General features: G+C 33.5%; 1 pseudogene; it reads right to left on the bottom strand.

Annotated features, from left to right (window-relative positions):
- Positions 1 to 490: 490 nt before the first annotated feature.
- On the bottom strand, positions 491 to 7284 carry LOC127840459 (ras-related protein Rab-7a-like; annotated as a pseudogene).
- Positions 7285 to 15046: the final 7762 nt, after the last annotated feature.

Consider the following 15046-nt stretch of genomic DNA (forward strand, 5'->3'; position numbering starts at 1 on the left):
ACACATTCCAAAAGTAAGCTTTGGGAAAATTGCATAATTAAACAAAATCATTTTGGGGAAAGGAACCTTTCTCTTGGGGGAAGAGGCCTATATATTGCCCTTGCTAAAGGCCAAAAAAACTTGTTTTAGGTGACATGAATCTGCCAAAACGAGTGTGTGTATTTTTCTGTAACAATCACTATCCCTACTGGATACAAAATCACAATTATAAATAACTTAGAAAACTGTTTTGTCAATGGGGAGTAGATAACCGGAGACCCCGTAAAATAAATTAACATGTCAATTAAAAATATGTTCAGTCCTTCAAACCCATATCGCAACCAACATGTCATCATTTTAAAGTTTCCATCAAATATTACAGTGCATTACTTTGTGTTCATAATATACGTAAATAAAAACCACAATCCCAATTTCTTAATGTTTTGCTATTCCTAATCAGCAACAATGAAGGACATAACAAAGTAACGAGTGTCCACATGTCCACGTCAAATCAACATCCACAACCCTCTGACGCCTGCTTATTCTTGTCGTTGTTGAGTCGTATCTGCTCAGGAAAGGGCATTTCGCCAACTGTCAATCAAATCCTTATCTAGGAATTGATCTACAAATCAGAGATCGAATAATCGGGCGCGCGAGTTAGCTATGTCCGCCATTTTCTAGACAAGCTTTGTCTAGGTTCACTTTAACTTCAACGAGTTTCTTTTGTTTTTCTCTTTAAAAACGTACATCAAAAATGGTAAAACGATGTCAATGGGGATTATGTTACTCAGACAATCGATATTCTGAAAGATTAGTTGGTGGCATTTAATTTATTTCGTTTCCAAAGCCGAAAAGAGATCTCGAGAAGTGTTAGAGATTGATAAATGCATACGGTCATCCCCACGAACAACTGAACGTCAACACTGTCAAAGACAATTACAATATCTTATTATCGAATATACTAGCAGATTTCAATAGTTTATGTTATTGATCTGATCATCACATAATAGTTCATGTTTTTTAAATAGTTTTATCAGTTACTAGGTGATTAATAGAAGCAATGTTCATCTGCATTACTTTAAGAGAAGTAAAACCCAGCATGAAGCCTAATTCATGCTAGAGTTTTATTACTCTGATAGTAATGCAGATTGTCATTATACATGCTATTAGAAGGTGAAACGTGATATCTTATCTTAATATCTACACATGTGCAGACATGTGGTGTCACCAATGAATGCATTTAATCCACACTTGGAGATCGAATACCTAGTTCTCATTTTTTTCAACGAGATTTGTTTATTTTGTTCGAAAAAATAAACGGAAATCATATAGGACAAAAACGATGTAAATAGGGATTATGTAACTCTGACATTCGGTATCCAGAAAAATAAGTTAGATGAATTAAATTTTTACCATTTCCAACGCGGAAATGCGGTCTTGACAAGAGCGAGTTGAACCTTCAAAGTGTCGAATTACAGATATCCCCCTTATAGAACATTAATTTATTTCAAAAACTGGAAATGTCATATAAGCAGTAACTAATAATTATTAAGTACGAATTGTATCACGTGAGCATGTAAAATAATAGAGAATATTGGTACCCACTTTGCGTAACTTAACGAAATCCCCGGTATAAATAGAGATTTTGTGTGTGTGTCGGAAACAAGTGAAAACCATTTTATGTTACTATTTTGATAAAAACGTATCGATAAATGCCATTGTATAAGAGTTATTTTTACAGATATAACCAATAAATGCGGTAACTTGGGGGAAGTCGGTACCTGCGCGAGCGTCTGATACTGGTAGCCTGACCGACTTTTTATTCATACAACGCTACTTTATATCAGACAATGACCAAACTGATTGTGTTATTTTGCAGTTTCAATTACAGTGATTGATAGATGTTCAATACGCAATGTTTTATATTATTAATATCACTTTTATACCTAATGACATGTTGGATTTAGGTACCCACTCGGCGTCAGAAAGCGCGTTAAACTTCAACGAAATCCCAGGTATAAAGCGCTATTTCGTGTCAAATACACGGGGAAAAATGTTTCGTTAATATGTTCGTAAATAGCATGGGTACATACCGGTGTAGACGTGTTAATGTATTGCTTATACCACCATTACACGTAGTAACAGGTTCGATTTCGGTAAGAAAGCGTTTGAGAGAGTGTTTGATGTACCGAAAAAACCGTTATAAATAGCTGATGTTCTCTATAAACGTATATTGTTTACATTTGCAGAATAACTAAATGACACAAACCCCTTTTTCAAGTGCTATATGGTGTGAAAAATCCCATAAAAATCATCCGGAATATCGCGTAAATCTATATGCGATCTATAGGCAAAGAAGCCATTTTGGTGTTAACTTGTCTAGGTTTGCTAACCGCTAAGCCACGTGATTAAGTGGGCGGAGCGATCATCGTCCAGGCGTGATGTCAATTCGTAGTTTTCCACCTCTGTTTCTTAGGAGAGGGCGTTCTTTGCAACTGTCTGGAAAGCTTGCTCGACATTTATGGCATCTCTTGCGCTCGTCTCGAGGTATGGGATGTCACCTTTTGAATGACACCATCCCTGGGCTCGCTTGGCGGAAACCTACACAAACACACATAAATCAGTGAGCCTCGCTCTTGGAAAACTTTTTGTAATCGATAAACCAGTTTAGAAGGAAAGTGTCGTCTTTGACTAGCATGTAAAAGTTCAAGTTATGCTATTAACTATGAAACATATTACTAACCCTGTGGTCAGTTATTAGGTGTTAATGTTGTCTAATGTAGGTTTATAACATACTAGTAATTTTTTTAATGCAGTTAAACATTCACTTATACAAAATTGGAATACTGTATTCATTATTATATTAACAATGTCACATTCAATTGCATGGTTTATCCCGTTTTTTACCAATCCAAAAGGCACAGGCTGTATAATATGAAGCCAATCAAGAGCTGTCGCGATCGGAAGACAAATGTCCCTGAAAAACGCTTTTTCGAAACCTAAACGCGGACCCTAAGTTCAAGGTCGATGTCAAAGTGGTCAGAATTTGTGTGCGTATGTAAAGGCCTTGTCCGTATACACATGCATACCAAATATGAAGGTTACATCTGAAGCGACATAGGAGTAACTTGAGTAATTGTGTTGAAACGCAATTTTATGATAATTCAAGACCATAAGTCAAAAGTGCCTGTGTACATTTGGCTGATTATCGAACTTAATCTATAATTTATTGCCTTACATATTTTTATGAAGTTTGTTGAAGATCCAATTAAAATTGCTTGAGTTAATGAGCGGAAACGAGAAACAAATTCAATTTTTTGATGATTAAAGAGCCGTAACTCAGGAGTGTCTTCGTCAATTTGGCTGATTTTCGAACTTGACCTAGATCTTATGACCTTACACATTTTCACGAAATGTGACAAAGATCCTATGACATTTGCTCGAGTAATTGAGCGAGTGTCTGGATCAATTTGGCCGATTATCGAACTTGACCTAGATGTTATTGCCTTTCATATTTTCATGAAGTTTGGTGAAGATCTGATGACAATTGCTTGACTTATTGAGCGGAAACTAAATCGGACGGACGGACGAACGGACGGACTTACGGACGGTGCGATTTTAATTTGCCCCAGAACCGCTGGTTCGGGGGCATACAAATTCACTGCTTATAAGCGTTTACTATAACGTAATGTTGGCTTAAGTGGATTTACTATAACCTAATGTTGGCCTAAGTCGGTTTACTTTAAAGTTTAAGGTTATTACGTCATAATGAGGGTTAACTTCCATCTTATAGGATGGCCGTTTTTCACATATTTGAGAAGTTCCCAACTAAAATGTTCACATTTTAAAGAAGTTCGCAACACAAATTTGCACAATGCATATGCGAGTTCACTTGAATTTAGTGTTGTCTAACTTGGGTACAGAGCACTTTCTCTAAAATGCAAGTCTTTCATCAAACCTCACTGCACGGTTTTCATTCCAGTCAATTATGTTGCGAATAATTACGAAGGGGAAGTTTTCTGGATCCCTCGGACTGGCCTGTATCAAGAACTCATCGACCCAGCTGTCCAGGGACTTGAACATGTTTGGCATGGTGACGTCGAACACCAGCAAACAGCAGTCAGCGCCGCGATAGAACTCCATCCCCCAGGCTCTGGAACGCATCTTGTCCTGCCGTGCTCCAAATCCGGAAAATGTGCAGAGCAATGAGCCTTCATACTACAGGTAACCGTTGCAGAGTTCAAAGTTAAGACAGAACAACGTGATCATTATTTAAAAAACAATAATTTTGTTTTCAATAGATATATTTAAAATAATGTGTGTACCTGTTTATTATCATAATTTTAAATAGTACATATAAGCCATAGTTTGTTTCCACCAAAACAGGAAAATGACATTTGAGACGGACACTTTGTTATATTGGCATAAAATATAAAGCACAGTAGAGTAACCAATTAAGTTCAATAGTGTCTGCCTAGCGATCGGGAGGTCACGAGTTTTATCCCCAATGTGGGAGCGTTTCTCCAGGAAATCAAGCTTAAATATAGGTTTAAACTAATCAAGTTCTGCTTTCAAATTGATCTACACTGATTTGACCTCTGAGCATCCTAAAGATTTGCAGTTTCATTATTTAACCTTTTCTTTATCTCATAATTTAACAATACATGTACGTAGCAGTACTTTTCTCAATAAGGAAGAGTAAACGGCAGAAAATCATATGGCAGTTTTTAAACAATTCTTTCCCACTTGGTCAGAACACTTGAGATGTTAATTGGTTGGAAACAGCAGCTCATAGCAAATCAGTGGAGCTTAAACACTTGCTCGGTCAATTAACAATGGTGAGGCGAAATATGTATACATTGTTAGCCTCCTCTCTACCTTGATACAGTGGTCCATAGCCTATAGATATAGAGCTTCTATCTAAGTGAAACATGTGCTTTGTTTAAAAGAGTGTGAATCAGCATATAATGTTTTTGTATTATACAATTTTGCAAGTAAAGAAACAAAATATATTCAGAATTCTAAAGATTAAGTCCCAATAAAAAACAACAATATTTGAAGAGGGCCAAAGCTAAGCGAATTCTCGCACTATAATGTACTGTCCTAGGCAATTGTTAGCATTAACCATTTTAGAAATCAGCCCAGATATCATTATTGAGATCTCGCTAGAATTACAGAACATGAAAGCCAAGAAATGGAATATAAAAAATACATTAATTTTATTAAATATATGAAACTTTAAGAAACAAAAACATCATTAATAGATCAAAACAAACACTTACAAAAATATGCCATTTACAATGCATATTGACTTTCCTTTACATTTGGACAATGAGGTTTGTGAGCACTTAACAAGCACTGAAATTGTTCAGCTGAAGTTTCCATACGATCTGTGTGCAATTAGGAATGTTCATATCTCTGTTATAAGTAAACACTCGCAGTTGTACTATTACTAACAGATGCAATTGTCAGTGCCACTATATCATCATTAATTCAGTCTACACAATTTGTTAAGTTTAATTTACACTTTATAACTCTCAATAATACCAGAGAAGTCACTAATTAGTTATCTAACATATATTGTCACAATAATTAAAGTATAATATTGCCTTTTTTAATCTTAAACAACACAGATGTTAAAACAAGTATGTCTTCTAAGAATGAAACATGTTAGAAATAGCAAACATCTTGTCAATTATTGGCAAAATTATAAATGGGCATAATAAACCTTCTATTTAGAATGGTAACCCCTACAATTCATGGGCTCCGAAACAGCTGCAAAATAGCCTATGCAGTTATACCAAAAACGCATTTAACAAATATTTATTTAAGTTAGTGTGCATTGGACGAATCTCTTTGTATAACTAATTTACCTTCATAAATGTTTGTACGTTTGTGTAATTCTTATTTACCTTCATAAATATTAGTATTTCTGTGCTATATTTTTATTTTGTTGGCATGCATTGTTGTACCAAGACTGATTGTACTGTTCTTTCTTAGTATTTCAGCAATGTTTGTATGAAACTGTACAATGCAGACTGGTAAGCTTAAAAAAAACGCCTCCTCCTACATAGATTTTATTGATAACTGTCACACGGCCACAAACTGGAAGTGTGTTCCTTTGCGACGTAGACGTTATTTGTTTATTGTGAACGATAGTGAATAAAAAACAGCATACATATAAAACAATACCTGCATTATTACTCGACGATCATCTACCATTACTTCTTTGGTAAGAAAATCTACACCTATAGTTGCCTTGTATTCTTTGCTAAACGTTTTGTTGACATACTTGTTCATCAAAGATGATTTTCCGACACTGCGAGAAAAAGAACATGCAAATTATATTTAATGAATGCATTGTGAATGGAAATATCTCAATGGTTTGTGTGTCTATAGACAAGTTCATTTGTCTACAAGCGAAAGCCACTTCATTTGCAACCCCCTCCTTATCAAAATGGTTTGTATATAAATCCTCCTCCAAATATCTTTCATTTAACTAATATATAAAACACAATTAAGTATTGTTAATGTTTTCATTATTTCACAATTTAACCATCCCTGAGTTATAAAAATAAAATGATGAACATATTAGCTCGCTCAACTCAAGTACATATAATATATTAATGATATTGGAAATATCAACGTAATAAAGTAATCAAAACACTATTAAATGATAGCATCGTATCTACCAGCATTTAATTAATAACACCAAAACAGTACATTACCAATATATCTAGTGCATGTTCTTTGGAAAATTAGGTACAGTATTGAGTATCCTTACTAATAAAATACTATTGTAGAAAGTCCTAAATGATCCATCAAATGCCATATATTGCTTACTGTGTCAAATTCTTATCTTAAACATGTTCAACCTTTCATTTAAGCATTTTCACTCATTTCGCTTTCTTTTACCAATGGAATGACATGATTTGGGCAAAATTTCTGAGCTTAATTAAAATATATGGTATGGTACCGCGAGAAATTTCAGATTTTTTCGTTTATTAAATAACAAACAGGTCTACAATCAACTATACACAAAATCAATCACAACTTAATGTTTGCGCAAGATAAAAGATATTGGTATCATAAAGCTTCATCTTCCTTATTTTTCTAAAGTGCGACATTAATGCTTATACAATTTTATATATGCACATAACATGCACCTTTACTGGCAAACAGACTCACATGTGTGTACACGAGATTGATTTCAAATTGAGAGATTGCTTACCCACTGTCACCTACTAGTAGAATAATAACCTTTAGTAAATCCTTCTTTCTTGAAGCCACATTGATGAAGGATGAAGATTAACAGATCAAAGACTGAAAATACATAGATGTGTAATCCAATCAAGAACAGACTCATAGAGTTACAACTTATGACCGCATACATTAAATTGATGGTTTAAAGTAACTTAACTAAATTATCATACGTCTACACAAATACAATAACTACAGACGGTGAAATGCAATATCGTCGGACTTATTGTCCTGTAATGTTTGTTTAAAAAATGTAACCCACGTGCAGTTTTCACAACAACATTAATTTGTGGCTACCGGATAAAGATATTTCCCAATTATAAAACTTTATTTTCGTAAGACATTAGTACATTGCAACATCGATTAATTAAGAGAATTGTTCAGAATTATGCAAGCTCGCGAAAGTAGTCGGACATTTAAGAATTTTCATTTCGTTGCACGCATGTTGCAAATATTCCAAGATAGGGGACAATAAAAAGAAAAACGATGCTCAGAGGAAATGACAATTAACAAGAGAACCGCCAAGCGGGTACAGACCGCTCATATATTTTTCTTTTTAAAGGTGAAGGGACCTATCTCAATACTTAAATCAAAAAGGGGGAGGGGTGGGGGTGGAGAGGAATGTATAGTGTGGGTGTGGGTCATTTATCACACTATCTTTCAAAAATGAAAAAAAATAGAAACAAAATATTTATTTTTTTTGTTGGGGGGGGGGGATTCTTGGGTGGGATGATTGGACAGTCTCTCAAAAATAAAATAATAAAAATAAATATTTGTGTTTTTTTAACCTTGTTTAAAAAAAAATGGGTGGGGGTCGGAGGGGTGGGGTGAGAGTGGGGTATAGTGTGTGTGGTGGGGTCATTTATTAGATGGTCTTTCAAAAATAAGAAAAACATGGAAACAATTTTTTTTTTTGTGGGGGAATCTTGGGTGGTGCGTGGGGTATTGTTTGGGTGGAATGTATTGTGGTATGTCAGGTAAGTGTTGTTTTTTCAAAGAATGAATCAAATCTAATCATATATAGGTTTGGCAATTTTAGCAAAATTTAATAATTTGATCTTAAGAGTCAAAGTCATTCAAAGGTCAAGGTCAAATTCAACTTGCCAGGTACAGTACCCTCATGATAGTAAGAAAAGAATTAGTTTGAAAGCAATAGACTTGAAACGTCAGAAGTAAAGTGAAATTTAACACAAAATTAAAGAAAATACATAATATTACTAAGTCAAGAAAGGGCTATAATTCCATCAAAATATCAACCAGAGTTATGCAACTTGTCTTGTACAGTCCCCTTTATGATAGCGAGTGTTCCAATTTTGAAAGCAATAGCTATGATACTTTAGGAGTAAAGTGGACCAGAACACAAAACTTAAGCAAATTTTCAATTTTCTTAGTATAAAGGGGCCATAATAATGTCAAATGCTAGTCAGAGCTACATAACTTTGCATGCACAGTCCCCTTATGATAATTAGCAAGTGTTCCAAGTCTGAAAGCAAAAGCTATGATACTTCCGGAATAAAGTGGACCTAAACAAAAAACTTAACCAAATTTTCTATTTTCTACGTATAAAAGGGACCATAATTCTGTCAAAATGCCAGTAAGAGTTACATTACTTTGCCTGCACAGTCCCTTTATGATCTTTAGTAAGTGCGGCAAGTATGAAAGCAATAGCTTTGTTACTTTAAGAATAAAGTGAACCTAAACACAAAACTTAACCAAATTTTCAATTTTCTGAGTATACAAGGGGCCATAATTCTGTCAAAATGCCAGTCAGAGTTACATTTCTTTGCCTGCACAGTCTTCTTATGATAGTTAGTAAGTGTTGCAAGTATGAAAGCAATAGCTTTGATACTTTAGGAATAAAGTGGACCTAAACACAAAACTTAACCAATTTTTCAATGTTCTAAGTACAAAAAATGCACATAATTCTGTCAAAATGCCAGTCAGAGTTATCTAACTCTGTCTGCCCAGTCCCCTCATGATAGTAAGTAAGTTTAACATGTTTGAATGCACTAGCTTTGATATTCTATGATAAAAATGGACCTAAACACAAAACTTAACCGGACGCCGACGCAGACGCAGACGCCGACGCCCAGGTGATGACAATAGCTATTTGTTGTTGCAAAAAAATAGATGTGCTAAAAATGAAATAATCAATGTACATCATAAAATTAACATGGTTTAATGATAATCGGTTGTCATTGAAGATGGAGGATATGTCTAAGATACACATAACAGATTGCCATTAGAAGTTTTGAATTTTACATAATTAGTGTTCATAATTTGAATTCAATCTACTCTCGAAAAGAAATCTAACTAGAGTATTGTTGAAAATGGAAACAGACAAACATGATTCGTGTTGGTGGATTTGTGTATAATCAGATTCATGTGCATAGTCTGCTGTATTATGTCTGTCACTCTCTATATATACAGTTTACTGTTATGGCATGTTAGTAAAATGGAAGATAATTAAAGGTGTACGTTTTTAATATATTAATACATCTGTGTTAAGTACATAAATTAAACTAAAGTTTGTATGTTAATATGTTTAAATATTTTTCCCAAACTGAAAATTACACTTAATGTATTTCTTCGAATCAGGCTGTTCACACTGTTTTTGCCCTTTCATACATCAACCTCATGTTAACATTTATTTCTGAAATTTACTATGCAATGTCCCTCCAGGAATAATATAAAATTGATGCCTGTGAAATTGACAACTGGCCTGTAAATTATATGTCTTTGTAGGCCAGTCTGGCCTGTAAATTGTGACAGTCTTTCGCCATGTCCAGATAGTGCTAATACTTTAATAAAATAAGTATTATAATTATTAATAATTTAATTGGGAACAGCCATAACTTAAAATTTTATATAAAAGTCATTAGAATCTTTTTGCCACGGAATCTTCAAATCTATGTCCAATTTTTGTTTTATTAGTAAGGCATTTGAATAGATGGAAAATCTAAAAAAAATCTATCTAGTTAATCAATTAATAACTAGTATATCATGTCAATCAACACTACATACATAGCTGTACCTACAGTATAATGGCACAGTGGTATGTTTAGGTCTTCAAACACAAAAAAACACACACAATTATCCAAGCAAAACATCATGTGATTGTATGTGAAATTCATTGTTATTGGTTTACACATGTTTTACTATTCTTGTGGTAAAATGTGGACAGCCTTGCAAGCAAAGCTGGAACTTAAAGGAAAACGTGCGGTGAAACTAAAATATGTTTCTTTTTCGTATCAGCGTTACGTCATATTATGCCCAAAGTTTGTATTTTAATTCTGCCTAATGGTTAACTGTCTTCGTAAATAACTTATGCCTTGAGACTACTATTTTCGGGGTATCTGAGATGAGAAAACAACATGTGCTGATATTTTCTTTATCCTACTTGTTAAACGTCATTTATTATCATTAGCGCATATTAAACGATTGATGAATACATGTATACCAAAGAGTCTTGCTTTATCAATATTGTTTTAACATAAGAATGATTTGTTTAATTTAATGTTTATAAAAAAGTGGGGAAAACGGTTGAGGCTATTTGAAATGTTGGAGAATACTTGCTTGGTATATTTGTTCTTATACTTTGATTTTGGGTTTAGAATTCCATGACAATCGGAAATGAGCGACGAGAGAACTAAAAATAAATGCCGTTTTACAGTTTTAAAGCCTTTAAATACTTGTCGCACCAATAAAAATGCCTCTTATAGCAAGTTTAAGATACTTATGAAATGTCGGTATTATAAAAAAAATATACAATATAAAGAAGTTAAGCTTCAGCTGCTGGAGCAGTATTGCATTCTCATTATATACAATTAGTTGGTCAAGTGACCAATTGCCAAAACAGTACAAACAGCACAATACAAAACAACACGAACACATATAAGCATAAAACTGGGGTCATCGCCTTGGAACGGTCAATGCAAAGCATTGAGGGGTTAAACTGGTTTTAGAGCGCCCAACCTAACACTTGGCCCAGCAATATTCATGGTACATATAAGTGTAAATAAAATTTAACCTCATAGCATTGCAATTCAAATTAAACAATAATAAAAGAGAATTAAAACAAATTCAATTTAATTACCATTTAATTACTCAATGGTAGGAAAGAGACCAGTGCAACAGAGTTACCGATTTTTTAGGAACGACGACATGAAATTACGAACAAGTGTCAACTACATCCCTTCTTTTTAGAAAAAGATTTAAGTAAATAGCAATAAAGAAGCAGCAATAATGGGTGTAAAAGATCTATATAATATAGCTTGGTTGTTTATGTGACTGCTAAACAATAAAAACAAAAAATAAATCAAACAAGAAACGCCCGTAAGAGAGAAAATATTAACATAGTGTAACGCTACAAACCCGATGACCTATGTATGCAGCCTAAAACAGTGAAAGTGTGTCGTATGACTTAATTAAGAAGCCATGACAAGTTGATGTAAAAAAATCAATGTAGCCCAGAACAGTGAAAGTGTGTCGTATGACGCATTTTTGAAGCGAAATCACGATGACGTGAAAAAAAATCCAATATTATTAAAGAGGCAGTACTGTATAATAAAAATAAAACATATTAAAGGGCAGTACTGTAAAATCGAATTACCAATAAGACCAGCTTTGGTTATTGAATATCTAAGAATCAAACATATAAAATGGTCATTCCATTAATAATTCGAAATTTTAAGAAAAGAAAGATATAGTGAATCGAAAACTAACAAGCATGTGTTTTTAAGTACGTTAACATTATATCCTTTTGTTAAAAATGAGTTACTTAAATTGAAATGTTTAATATAAACATTTTTTAAGGTATTTTAATTGCGAACACGCTTCAAAACATCTCCATAAAATGATGGGTGGGAAATTCCATTAGTTAAATGCCATTTTAAAGAAACATTATATTTGGAAATTAACAGCACATGCAACGGTTTTATAAGACTTCCGTACTTTGAATAACGGCATACCCTGTACTGCTATGATTTGACCAGTCATATTTACAAGAAGGCGTCGTGTAATTTATATGCGCCGCGTTGATTTAAAGCAGGTGCAAATCTTAGAAATGCAAAATGTTACGAGCGACAAATAATGGATGGGTACAGTGCACATCAAAGATGTTGTTTTTTAATTAATGCAAAATACGCAATTATCAGATGTCTTTTTTTCTATAAATAAAACGAAGACCCCCAATCATTAACCCCCAATCGTTCTTAGTAAATTCTATATTAAAGTTTTATACACACACACACATATATATTGTTATATAGTTTTTTTAATTCACGTTCCCCTCATGACCATATCGAATCAATTAAAAAAGGATTGACAAAACATAAGATAATTTTAAATTAACACACTATCGATAGTCCCTTCTTACGATCCTAAATTTTTTTATCAGGCCATATCTTGAATATTCCTTCAGGGACAATATTGCTCTCCACGATGAAATCTTACTAAAAAGATGCATCACGAATAAGAATGAATGAATACTATATTAAGAATTACTCAACCCTCTGGGTATCAAAACAAAATGTATACGATTAAACATGTGATGAACCATCGAAAAACAAGAGAACAAAACACAAATTTACTCGTTTCTATAAAATCTATAATTATCACACAGTTTAATAATTCTTTGAGTTTATTGATCCCGCTCAGTGTGGACGATGAAAATGCTTATCATCTGCAAAATTCTGATAATATTCGTAACATCGCACCCAATCACATCGTTTCTCATATACATAAGTACCAATACATAAAAACATATCGGACCTGTAAACGGCTACTATGTAATCCGCTACGTCACTCTCTGCTTTCAAGCTAAGTTAAAATAAAGACACACGAAAAGTCCCTTTGCATAACCATCATGTGAAACGAATGTCGAACATTTATCGTGTACGAATGTTCATGCAACGTTGAAGTTTAAAGAGCGTAGATAAACCTTCTTGTTTATGTGGTGTAACAAAAGGTACCTATCGTTATTGTTTCGCTATTATTAGTTATCTTGATAACCGAATATAGCAATATGATATTGTGTCGGACTTTCGATCAATTGCAGTGTTACTATATCTCTTTGGCCATTAACACGAAAACAAATAAAAAATTACACTGTCTAGTAACTAGAAGTTTCCATGCAACTAAACCTTCTATTGTCTCCGACCTTTCTAGTGATAGAAGTCTATTTCATCTTTTTCAAACTGTATGTTAAATATATCACCAAGCATAAGCTCGATTATTGTAAAGCTCTACTGTACTTATATATGAATAAGCAATACTAGATTCCTTTACTATTATCTTTAAAATAAGCATCTACTGTATATTGGATCGATTTCATTAAGTTTATTAAACATAATTGTATAATGAAATTGATATTACCTTTAAATTCTTCAGCCGGTTGGTAACACAATACATTTATATTACATTAGCAGTGCATTACCTGTTTATAGACGAGAAAATGAGTATTAGCCAAAGAATACCTACATTCTATCGAATTGCATACACTTAATACGACATTAAGCATATTCGCAACTCGTAATGAATCTTTAAACTTATAATGTTAGATTTCTTTCTTCGATTCTGAAACTCTATTAAATTTACAAATACAACTGTTTTTGTGATGCTTGACTTTATTATTTGAGTTTTTAAACCACCAACATACCGATAGCAGTACCTTTATAAATTCAATCGGGACTTAAATGGCACTGCACTGTGATCTTAGTTCAAACGAATAAAATGTAATGGTTATGTTCTAGCGTGTTTGTGTTTTTCAATTAAATTTGTACCTTAAATATGTTTGAAACTCATAAAACATGAAATATCATAAACACAATGTACAATTCGCATGTTGTACACCGATATAAACATTTTAATTCATCAGAAAAAACATTAAATTCCTGTCTTTAATCATTTAACTTACCCTGTTAGTGCTCAGTGTTCTTGTGTGTGCCATGGGGCGTACATGTAGACGTTGGACCATCACATGAACATGATCAACAAATCAGGTGATTATTCACGATATCAGCTCACACGCGAATGTTCTACTAATTGACCGTGCCTCCGTAGCTCAGTGGATAAGGCGCTTGCGTTAAAATCCAGAGGTCCTGGGTTCGATCCCGGGTCGGGGCACATTCATGCCAGTCATGTTTCAGCGGAATGCTGACTGACAAATAAAGGCTTAGCTTGGCATTAAGACGTGTTTTTGTTTGTTTGTTTGTTAATTATAACGTAAAGTAAACTAGTAATTAATATCAATATCGAAGATTATAATGGTTTAAATTATGCAAACACTTCTGTAGTCGCATGGTTATTCCCGTTTATAAGATAATTTGCGTTTCGCTGTACTGTATTAAATATAAAAAATATATATAGGGGTGAGAGGGGCATTTTTGCATTTTTACAGACCTAAAGATTATAGTTAATAAACGGAAAATACAACAAATCAGAGCACCAACTATACACGTACAATTATTATACTTTTAAAAATACTCATCACGCTTTAAACCAGGAGGAAAAACAGCTATGCGACGGATTGCTTAATGAATATGAATGTGGATTAGCCCTAAAAGAAATGCAAAATAACAAAAGCCCAGGATCTGATGGCATCACAATCGAATTTTATAAAATATTCTGGAATTATATAAAAACACATCTAATTAATTCACTTAACTATTCATTTAACGATGAAAACTTAACTACGCTACAAAAACAAGGTATTCTATCACTTATTCCAAAACCTGGAAAAAACTTAGAATCCTTATCAAACTGGCGCCCGATTAGTTTAATAAACAATGATTATAAAATTGCAACT

This window comes from Dreissena polymorpha, chromosome 8 (assembly GCF_020536995.1).
Source record: "Dreissena polymorpha isolate Duluth1 chromosome 8, UMN_Dpol_1.0, whole genome shotgun sequence".
NCBI lineage: Eukaryota > Metazoa > Mollusca > Bivalvia > Myida > Dreissenidae > Dreissena > Dreissena polymorpha.